Raw genomic sequence first — 10,881 nt, 5'->3', positions numbered from 1 at the left:
GGGAGCTGCCGCCTCCCTGGGCAGCTCCTGACAACCACCTTCTCTGAAGAAATTCTTAATGTCCGACCCGAACCTCCGCTGTCCTCCCGCCGGTTTCCTGGGAGCAGAGCCCGCCCCTCACCTGGCCACAGGTGGTTTGTACGGGCGCTCCGCCCTTCATTAGTGCCCCTGCCGAGCGCCCCTCAGAGCGCCGGTGAGTGTGGGGAGCTGTGGAGCTTGCGGGCATGCTGCCCGTGCCCACTACCAGGGTTTTCGTCCGAAACCTCTCCCGGCTGCCCTCTGCAGCCATTCCCGGGATGAAAGGCGGCAGGAGCGCCGGCCAGGGCTGCGCCGGCCCCTGAGGGGCTGTGCCGCTGTCACCCCCCGCCGGCACTCCGGTCCCTCCTGGCCTCAGCGTGTGGGACGGGCTGCCAGGGCCCTGCAAAGGAAAGTCCTCTGCCTGGGGTCTGGAATTGAGCCCGTCTGAGGAGAAAAATGCGTAAACTCCCTTGTTTAAGTGGGCAGAAAGGCTGAACAGAGGAAACCGATGGGTAAGCTTTGCTAAAACCCCCTTTGTTCGCCGACTTGGACGAGCTGTGGGTTTGCCGAGTTACTGAGCACATCGTGTTCTCGTATCTGGAGGAAAACCGCTGTCAGAGGCACTGCGAATGTCTGGAGTACACAGTGATTTATGGTGTCTGCGCCCTTCAGTGCTGCTCCGGAATTGCAATTGCAGTTTTTGCACAGCTGTGTAGTTTTGGCGGCTGTTCACGCGGTTGAAGGTATCTCTGGTATGCCTGTAATTGGTTTTTAAACAGCCGCCCTTCACAGGCAGGAGCAGGGACAGGTGTGTTATGAGCGGGTAGTTGTGATCGTGTCCTTTTCTTCCCTGCTGACTGAATCCTAGCTCGCAGGTTAAGTGAGGATTGTGCAGGGACAGTAGCACACACCGTGCAGAATTGTGCTCATGGGGAGCTGCGGGTGGGTGTGAGAGAGCACAGTGCGCCCAGAAACCTGGCTGCCAATCTCAGGTGCTTTGGCAATTGAGCGTTGCACTCTCTCTGGAGCTGAGAGCGCAATTTACAAGTGCTGCCTAAATTGCAGCTGGGTGCAACAGCTGTGTCGTGCTCTCATTCTGATGGATATTTCAGACTCAAAGGCAGATGAAACCTAGTGCTCCTCCTGTATGGGACAGTATATCGTGTGCGGATCCTGAGCCACAGACACTCAGTAAAGCCAGAGTTCTGTCAAAGGGGGGAAAAGCCAGTCCCTTTAATCCACGTTATTATGTGAATAGGACTCTTTTGTCAGGCCTGCACTAAATGTAGTCAAGTCTTGTTAAAACACAGGAACTTGGCATGTTTATCCTTCTCCTTGATAAGGGCAATAATTAAACCTTGTGCATCTTAATGCCTATGTTTTTGTGATGCACGTTTATTTTTATCATTTTAGGAAATCTGCCCTAAGCTTTGAAGCTGATAAACTGTGTAAGGATCAAGACTACCCCCAAACATATATCCTAGGGCAGGAGCACAGGGTGATAAAGCAAACCAGATAGTGCCAGCAGCAGTGCAGAGCACTGTTCTCACACAGCACAACCACTGCTCTCAGCACTGGCTTTCTCTCCTTCCAGCAGCATAATTAATTGGATTTTCCTTCCCACACTCCAGCAGAAACCCCAGTCATGCAGCCACAATTCATGTGATTTCATTATCAATTTCACTTGTTAGTTATTATATACAGGGTTTTTTCAAACATAGATGCTCTGTGTAATTGTTCCAAGTAATGCTGCCCAAAGTTTTAAGTCATGATATTCTAAATATGGAACATTTCTGTGAATTAGATTCAGTCACTATGGCAGAGTTTAAAAGAATTTTGTATTCAAAGTTAAAATGGTTGCCATAAATTTGTTAGGAAAAAAAAGAATAATAATTGTAAATGATAATTTATAATATAGAATTATTAATAAATAATAAACACACACAGAGTGTGTTTAAAAAAAACCAAAAACATTTTGTTTTAGATGCATTCAGCCTTTTAGTTTGTTGTCATAACCTATATTTTAAGTGTGGTTTGATGCACAGGTGTATAAAGAACCAAAACTTGCCTGTACCAGTTTTTGGAAGTTGAGGTATTAGGAGACACTGAAAATATCTGGTTTGAGTTATTCAATGGAGAAAGGAGCAAAACTAATCTAACCTGTTGTTTGATTTTATTTGTTTGAAGTGGTGGCCTTGTATACTTTTTCTAATTTATTTGTTTAAATTTACATTTCCAGTATACAAAATTCATAGGTTTGTCTGCAGAAAGGTGCTTTTGTCTTTCCCAAAGTAGTGACTCGATTCAGTAAGGATTCTAGTGTATTCAGCTGATGGTTGGTTAGGAGGAATTAATCAATAGAGTGTAATTGTAAGTATTATAAGGTGTATTTTTGCAAATTTTTGAAAAAACATATTGCAATGAATTGAGTAAATAGTTAATAAATCATAGCAAATAGTATTGGCCAAAGATTTGTTTGCATTTAGAATTCACTGTGTGATTGTGTAATTACAGGTAAGCTAGTTGGAGAGAATGCAGCTGTAGTTCTGAGACATCTCATTTTAATGTTGTAAATAAAAATAGAATAACTTTTAATATGTTACCAACTTAGATGGAAATCCTGCCAGGCCAAGAGATGAGTTCTTTCTAAACAAGTGTTACCAGTTAGGTTTATGTACTCTGCCTAGTCTGTAAGTTTCTAAACTGTCCCAACACTTGTGAAACTGCATGTGAATAATACAGTGTGAGAGTGATTAAGAGAAAAAAACTTTGTTGTGATTTCAAGGAAGCAGAATGACTGTCCTTAAGGAGAGGCATGGTACACTACAGTACCACTGCAGTTCATAAGTCAGTAGTACAACACAGGGCAGATATCTGATTTAAAATGCTAACTACATTTATATTTGACTTGGTTTTCAGCAGGTTTCTTACTTTCCTGTACCCTCTTTGATCTCAGCCTTGCTCCTGAATAGAATATCCAGCTCTGTATCCCTGTCTGGAGCCTGGGAGCTGTGATCAATCCTCCCCACACTCTGCTTTCACACTGGGATGCTGGCTGGTCAGCATTTCAGCACGGGGCAATGGATCTGGTGCATTTCAAAATCTGTTCTCCTTGTAAACTCCGCCGCTGGTCTAGAATGCCTTTTTGTCTTCCATTTTGTGCCCTTCTCAACCAGCTTGCGGTGCAAAGAGGGTTCTGGAATAAATGCCTTGAAGTCTTCTCTAAGGAAATCAGGGATAAGAAAGACTGCTTGTTTAATAATGCCTTTGTTTAGAAGGTGATGTGACTGACTCAAATGATTACTAATTTGCCTAAGTAAACTTAACACAAAGACAATATGCGCATATTTTGACTTCAGTTCGGGGGACGTATTTATTTGAAGGGAAATTACACTGTTTTCTTTGTGGTACATAAAAATTAACATGTCCTGTGCTGAAAGAAAAGTTTATGTGACAGAGATGAGAACGGAGTATGCGGCGGGAAGTCGCGGTGGCGTGGGAAGGAGATCAGCGGGGAAGGGGGGCCTGGCTTGTGGAGAGAGGGAATTTATACTAGTAACTCATTATAGTAACGAGTCAAAGCCGCCGTCACTAGAGGGTGCTGGAAGAACGACTGCAACGTGAACAACTCCGTGTTGGAAGTGCAGAACCCCCGAAAAGAGGAGCTCGCCAAAGGCGTGGTGCCCCTCAGAGCTCTCTGTTCTGACCCAGCCCTGCCATAGACAGCACACTGGCGCTTTCCTATTGAATCCGCTGCTGTCAAAGGGAGGCGCCTTGGAGGCACTCTGTTGTGGGACACTGTTTCCTTAGCAGTGCTCAACAGGTGATGGCAAAACAAATGTAAACACTGCAATCACTTTTCAAAGTTTTGTTTTGAAATGTCTCTAAATAGAGGGACTGAGCATATGGTGAGAATGAGTAGAGACAAACTTGATAAATGGAAATTTGAATCTTGATAGTGATTCTGAAGTTGGTCTATAAAATTATTTCACGTCTGTGTGTTTTGGTGTCTGATAAATTGTGAAAGAGTAAATAGTATAGTTTTAGTTTAAAGAGTTCATTTTTAAGGTACTTTTTTGTTTTGAAGATAGTAAGGCTGTTTAATACTACAGAGTTCTTGATTATAACGTCATCCCATACTAGTTTGATTCTACAAGTTCTTTAAGTACTCTGAGAATGTTGGCCAATAATTAGTGAGGTGCATTTAGTTTGATGATAGAGCTGTTTGGAATTTTTGTTACCAACATTTTAAGATAAGGAGATATCAGTTACCTAGTAAGGAGGTAATGACATAGTGAGAAGCCTTGCAAGTAAATAAAATGGATGTTTCATGTGAGAATTTGACAACATGAATGCCACTGAAATCTCTTCCCATTTCATTTTTTTTTTTTTGTTAATGGTAAAAAGGGAATAGGATTTGCATTCTGACCATTTCAAGTAGTTAGAATAGGAAAAACACTAATATATGACAGCAGAAGCCCACCTTGAGGTGGTGTGAATATATTTGACCTTTTCTTCATTCATGGGGTTGTGTCTTTCTCTTTGGAAAGGGCATTTTGTGGAGATGTGGTACCAACTGGCCTTCATGCTAGCACAACTGTGCTTTTGTATCCAGCTTGTGAAGAGTCTTTGAGCCTTGCTATGGGAACTCTGTATGGTCCTGTGTATGTGCTGTCCCAGATGGTGGTTGGTACCAGCTGTGCACCAAATGCATTTTCTGCATCTGTGTGAACCCTACACCAAGGCAGTCACTGAAGAGTCAGGGTTTCAACTGGAGAAACAAGTGCCTGCTAGATCAAGTGCCAAGGGTCTTCTAGGTCACCCCAACAGACAAAGTAGAGACAGTTGATCCACGTGCATTTTGCAGCACGTTTTCCTCATTGAAAAACAGAGATGATGTCTTGTACACATCTGTCATGGCAATGCCAGTCAAATCCCATCACTGTTAACTGCTTATTGATACCAGCCAGGTGTAGAGGTGTGATGCTGATTTTGTATTCTGGTGTATCTTCTCTATTCTCTATGGTAAAGAAAAGAAGCTCTGAAATAAATGATAATAAGTATTTCCTAATTAGCTGTGACACTTGAAGACTTTAAGTTACTTTATCAATAAGGCATTGGCTACTGCTGGATACCTTTTTCTTTCCACAAAAATGCAAATGGAGCAACTCAAAGCAGCTGAAACAGCTACTGAGTATTCAAAAGATAACCTGAGAAGCAAAACAGAGCCTGCACCTCTGACTTCCTTCTGAACTGAAACTGTTCAGTGCAAAGACTCTGCCCTAAAAAGACAGACATACTCTATCTTCTTGTATGTGGAGGTCTTCCTTCACGGGTTTGTTCTTTAAGCTGTGGCTGTCAGTAAGCAAGGATAGTTTAAGGGGAGCAGAGCTAAAATGGGTCGCAATCTTATTTACATCAAGCAGCTGCTGAATCCTTAGTGTCCACTGTCCCAAGTCTTTAAATATTTTGTTTTTCCTTACTGGTAGCAGGGGAGACAAAGCTTTGTTCAGCTAGGGATCAAAGCTGCTAGGTAAGTGCTGCAATAGTTACAAAAAGATTCTGGTTTAAAAGGAGAGACTCTCAGTCTTTTAAAAGCTTTATGCCTGTAGTCTAGCAAATGTTCACAGCCTCTTCTCTGATACAAACCAGCTGTAACCATGCATTACTGTGTGTAAACAGTGTTCTCTTGCTGTAAGTGTTTCCAACAACAAAGCAGGACATACAAGCTTTACTGTTCTCTTCTCAACTTGTGTTAATTCCTACTACTGATAATCACCCTGTTGTAAAAAATCCTGTCCTGTTCTTGAAGCCAGCAAGAGCAGGGGCCAGCACTGGATTGCATGCCAGCTGGGACCGCACGGCCAGTGACGGGCTGAAAGCTGGCCTAAGAGACTGGGGTCTTGGTGCAGCTTTTAGTGTCTTTGGGAAAAGTCTCATGGCAAAATCTTTGAACTCATGGAAACAATGTACTTTTAATGCATTAGTTCATCAGGATAACCACGCCCCTACTTTTCAAGAAGGAATTAATCAAGCCAGCATAGACTCTTCTTTTTTCCCTGTGTTTCATTAATTAACTCTAAAACATTCCTTACTGGAGGTGGTTGTCTTTAATGGTAGTTACCCTCTTCTCTCAGAGAGCTTTGAGAGGTGCCTCAAGGGTTCATAGATCAGAGTTAGTGATACTTCAGAACTGGTGGGTGTCCTAAGTAATGTAATATAACATGTCAAGTAAATATCCACTTTCCCTTTTCTGATACTGCAGCTATCAGGGTGACTTGTTTTTTGCTTCTATTTCTTACAAGAAAATACATCTATTTCTTACAAGAAATGTACCCTCTACTTTTCCCCTGCATTTTGCACCAATGCCTTGGCATTTTGGCATCTGTCGGACACAAAGGGGCTGATTCTAAAGGGTGGGTGCCCTTTACTGTTCAAATGTCACCTCTGAGATAAACGATGCCAACAGAACTCTAGTTTATAAGTGTGTTCAAACTGAGGTAAAATTCATTTCTCAAATTATTTCCAAGCACCAAGTCCAGATGCCTGTTGTTAAGGTTTGGATTTTTCTCTTGCAGCAGCTGCAGAGTGGATTTTTTTTTTTTTTGAATAGTTGTATTGCGTTTCATAGCAGGGAAAACTGTTTTGTTGCCAAATGGTTGTTACCATGATTTCTACTGAAAGAAGGATTTTGGAGGGGAGGGCAAGTCCAAATGTGCTGTTTATTTCAGAGTTGTGTGGTGTCTTTTAATGCACAATGTTTTTAGTAGTCCGGGTAAATGCTGCTGCTTTAGCTAACAGGAAAAACAACATAAACCAAGATGTATTCTGAGCTGGGGCTTTGTAACTGCTAGAAACAGCAGCCAGACATCATGGAATAGCTTTGTATTGTAAGGCCTCTTGAACTGACAAGCATAAATTAACAGGAGATCATCTCCTAGCTTGCATGCAAGTAACAAGTTGTGTGAAGTGTAGTTTAGGCATTATACCCTCCAAATTCTGTCTTCCCTAACCCACACATGGCTGCTTACTTGTAGTGCTGCATACCTGCTCTTGACATTCTTAATCCACAGGCACCAGTTCTACCTAAGGATCTTCTACAACGGTATGCACATCTGTTACACCCTTTACATGCCTTTTCCCAAAGCTTACAGGGACTTGGTAGCTGGTGGAGCAAGGATTGCCTTTGGGTTTGGGCTCATGTTGCCTTTAGGAATTGTTGACATAATTCATGTTGCTAATGTTCTGTAGCTTTCATTAGGGCATTTTTTTTTCTTAAGGCTGCATGTTCGACTGGCACGGTGTGCTTCAGATGCACACAGTGCACTTGGAGGGCACTGGCAGAGTGAGAGCTCATAGTATTGAACTGCAGCTGATTTTGTGGCTTAGAAGGAAGGTATTGCTCCAGTAAACTAATGAGGATGGCACCATGTTTTTGAAGGCAGCAGTAGCAATGTCTTTGCTGTCTTCAAATGATGGCAGGTCTTATTGAAGGATCCCAGCATGAGCAGTTCCATGAACTTCTGGACTTGCTTCATGCTATCCCTGAAATGCATTCTTGTAGGAAGAACCTGAGGTTGCTACAAACCATGCTTTTGGTTCATCTGGAGTGAATACTGTTAAACAGTCCTACTTTTAGAAGTCACAGAAGTGGTGGAGTTTACCAGGTGTTAGATACAGTTTGTAGTTAATTAAATGGAGGTGAGATAAAATGCTCTATGCAATGGAAGCATTTGTTTGGATTACTTTAGTATTGTTCATGAACACTAAATCAGTCTTCTGTTCCAAATTATGCTTAAGTATAGTTTTGCTCTCTTTCTGTTGGACTAATAAGTCTTTTTATGAATAAGCACCTTAGGTTGTATTGTTTTAGGGCACCTTTGTAAGTTTATGCCAATTTAAATTCTTTGTATATTGTGGTAAAAGCAACCTTAATCGGACTACCCTAGGTGTCCATACTTGTTATTTCTGTGAGAGAGAATCTTACTGAGATACCTGTTCTTCTAAATACTTACCCAAAGTGTTTTTGGTTGCAATAATTTGCTTATTTGTCTTGGTTCCATTTCTTTTTTTCCTTTCATGTAAATGCCTCCTCCTATCTTAACTATGTATTTAAGTCATGGCTTGCTGTGGGTAAGTTAACACATCCTGAAGCTATTATGGTTTCTATGGCAGATTTTACTTCAAGTTCTATTCTACCCTCTTTGAAGGTAATTCATATAAATTCTTGTGATATGCTCTGTGTCATTTCACTTCTAGATTCACAATTGCCTTTCATTGTCTTCTGTGCTATTCTGCTTGTAAACTGCAGTAAATCTGTTAAATGTGTTTCAGGTGGGGATTTTTTTGTGAAGCTTAGTGTGTTACTGCTATACTTTCCCTGCTTAACATACTATTCTTTTTCATTTTCAAATTGCTTTCTTCCGAATTTCAAATCTTTCACTAGTTTCTTGATCAGTATCAGAGGTAAATAAACTGCCACACCCTAGAAATTTCCTCTGTTTCTGAAGAAAAATGTCCCCAGCACAGTCCACAGGCTGGTGTATGGTGTGCCCTGCTGTTTTCTGCCATTATAGGTAGGTGTCTAGGGAGCTAATGCCCTTTAATTTCAGCAAGATCCTGCCATGTGCCCACATCTATCAGTCAGATTGACATACCACACAGGTATTTCCTATCTCAGGGGTGAATAAATAAGATTGTATTTGACATTTGTGGATAAATATTTGGCCTCCACTCTTCCCTGAAACTTGCAGGTGTCATAATTTAGGAGAACTCATGGTTATTGGCTGTGAAAGGCTGGACAGAGCCCCTGCCAGAGCCATGAAAATCTTCTCTTTTGTCAGCCAGCAGACAGGCTGTTGAGCAATTTTAGACTCTCCCTTCCCACAGAGACTGAGTATTTTGTTACTTCAGTGCTTCCAGGCACTCCTGCATGGAGGAGACAAAGCCGTTGGAAATGTTTGGTCTCTTACATGGTGGTATAGGAGGAACTGCAGAATTTGGTTGGCAAGGCAGAGTTTGATAAGCACTCAGGCTCTGTATAAAACAGATTATTTGTTAGCTAGTTGATGACTTCTGTGGAGTCTGTGCTGCTCAGTAATTATCAGGGCTGAGGAGCAGGGCCAAAGGTTATGGTTTGCAGGTTAAATAATCCTGTCTTAAAGGATGTGCAGCTTTTGAAATATTCAAAATAACCTAGGCTGTCAAAGTGAAATAGCAAAGGTATCAGTGACTGACTTTTTTGGCTAAATTTTCTTCTTCTGTTGAGCAATAAGGTAAAAAAATTCTGAGAGCCCCACAAGAGAGTGGCTGCCAAATACAACAAAGGTTTCCTGTGCAATTCTAGAGAGCCAGGCTTCAGTCAGCCTTATGGCAATTGCTGGAATTTGCTTACCTCTGCATTTTGTTTGACTGGGTGTCCTTCAGGCTCACGGGGCCAGTTTTAACTTTGTGAATTATGAATTTTCAATTTAGATGGAAGAAAAAAAAAAAAGCGAATAGTGTTAGAGAAAACCATATTAAATGGTTTCAGCAAAATGCTGTGTGGTTTGCTTTTACTTGTGTGCTGTCATTTATTACTAAGAGCCCACAAGCACAAGAACTCTCATACTGTTGTATTTATAAACTATTTCCATGGGCAATGCTGCAGGTTCTTCCTGTTTTGTGTTACTTGAAGCCAGTTGAATGTTAACTGATGCAAGGTGATTTCTGGGTATTGCTGTTTTATGATGTTGTAACAAGAAATGTTTTGTTCCCCACTAGCACACTTTCCTAGCTGGCCTTTCTGGGTGGGTTTCTGGCAGCAGCTGCTTCGTTGTGTCATCTTCCTTGTTTTTCTCTTCCTGAGGTTCATGTGTTGATGTTGTAAGAAGGATTTCTCACCTGCTTATCCCCTGTGTTGTAAGTCTCTTACCGGTTTGTGCAGGAGCTGTGGTTGAGATATAGGTGTGTGGAAGAAACTGACACATAAAGCAAAATAGAATGGAATAAATATGAAAGTTCAATATTCAAAAATATTTTTCTCTGCAAAATACTATCTGCGCTTCAATTGTAAGCTAGGCTATTTGCTGCCTGGGAAGTCCAAGGGAAATAAGTGTTTTATGCTTACTTTGTCTGGCTTCAGATTAAACAGTCTTTCAGTGTAGACCTTCCTTTGACCCAGGATGCCCTGATGTCAAAAACACAGTCACATGAAACTAAATTGGAATAACCTTGAAACAGAATCACTGAAGCTTTAATTTTATTTTTTATTTATGGATGCATATGGAATAATAATTTTGCTTCATAATTTCAAGCTGAATGATAGCTTTTCACATGTATCAAGATTTTCCTTCAAATGCATTTAAGCTTTTATGCTTGATTCCTAAGAGGCACATTAATTTTAGGAACAGGGGAATGAAAAAGGTCCTCTTCAAGGACAGAGGAAAAATTTTTTTAATGGATTAGTTTTTTGTTTTTGTGTGACTTTGAAAGCTAGAGGACAGCTGAGTTTTCCAGCAGCAAAAGAAGCAGGAGGCATGTATAAAAAATACAGGAGGCAGTACAGGACAGTCATGACAAAGAAGCAAGGTAGTGTGAAAATAGATCTATCAAGTTTTTCTTTTAACAATGTTGAAAAGGCAGTAAGTGAACAGAGCATATATTAAGTGAAGGAACAAATCTCAGTGTGATGTTACAGCTTTTTTGACTTGTTAAGCACACCAGGAATTTGTAGAAAAGAAGGAAAGACAATGTTCAAAGCTGAATGTTGTGAGCTATAATTAGTTTGAGAAGGCAAATTCCCACATTGAAACTTTCAGACTTAGCAAAGAGGAGTGTCTTTCCCTTTGTGCCCCATATGAAAGGATCTGAGAAGACTTAGAT

This window comes from Pyrgilauda ruficollis, unplaced genomic scaffold (assembly GCF_017590135.1).
Source record: "Pyrgilauda ruficollis isolate IOZ18807 unplaced genomic scaffold, ASM1759013v1 scaffold81, whole genome shotgun sequence".
Taxonomy (NCBI): domain Eukaryota; kingdom Metazoa; phylum Chordata; class Aves; order Passeriformes; family Passeridae; genus Pyrgilauda; species Pyrgilauda ruficollis.
Note: the sequence above shows the minus strand (reverse complement) of the source record.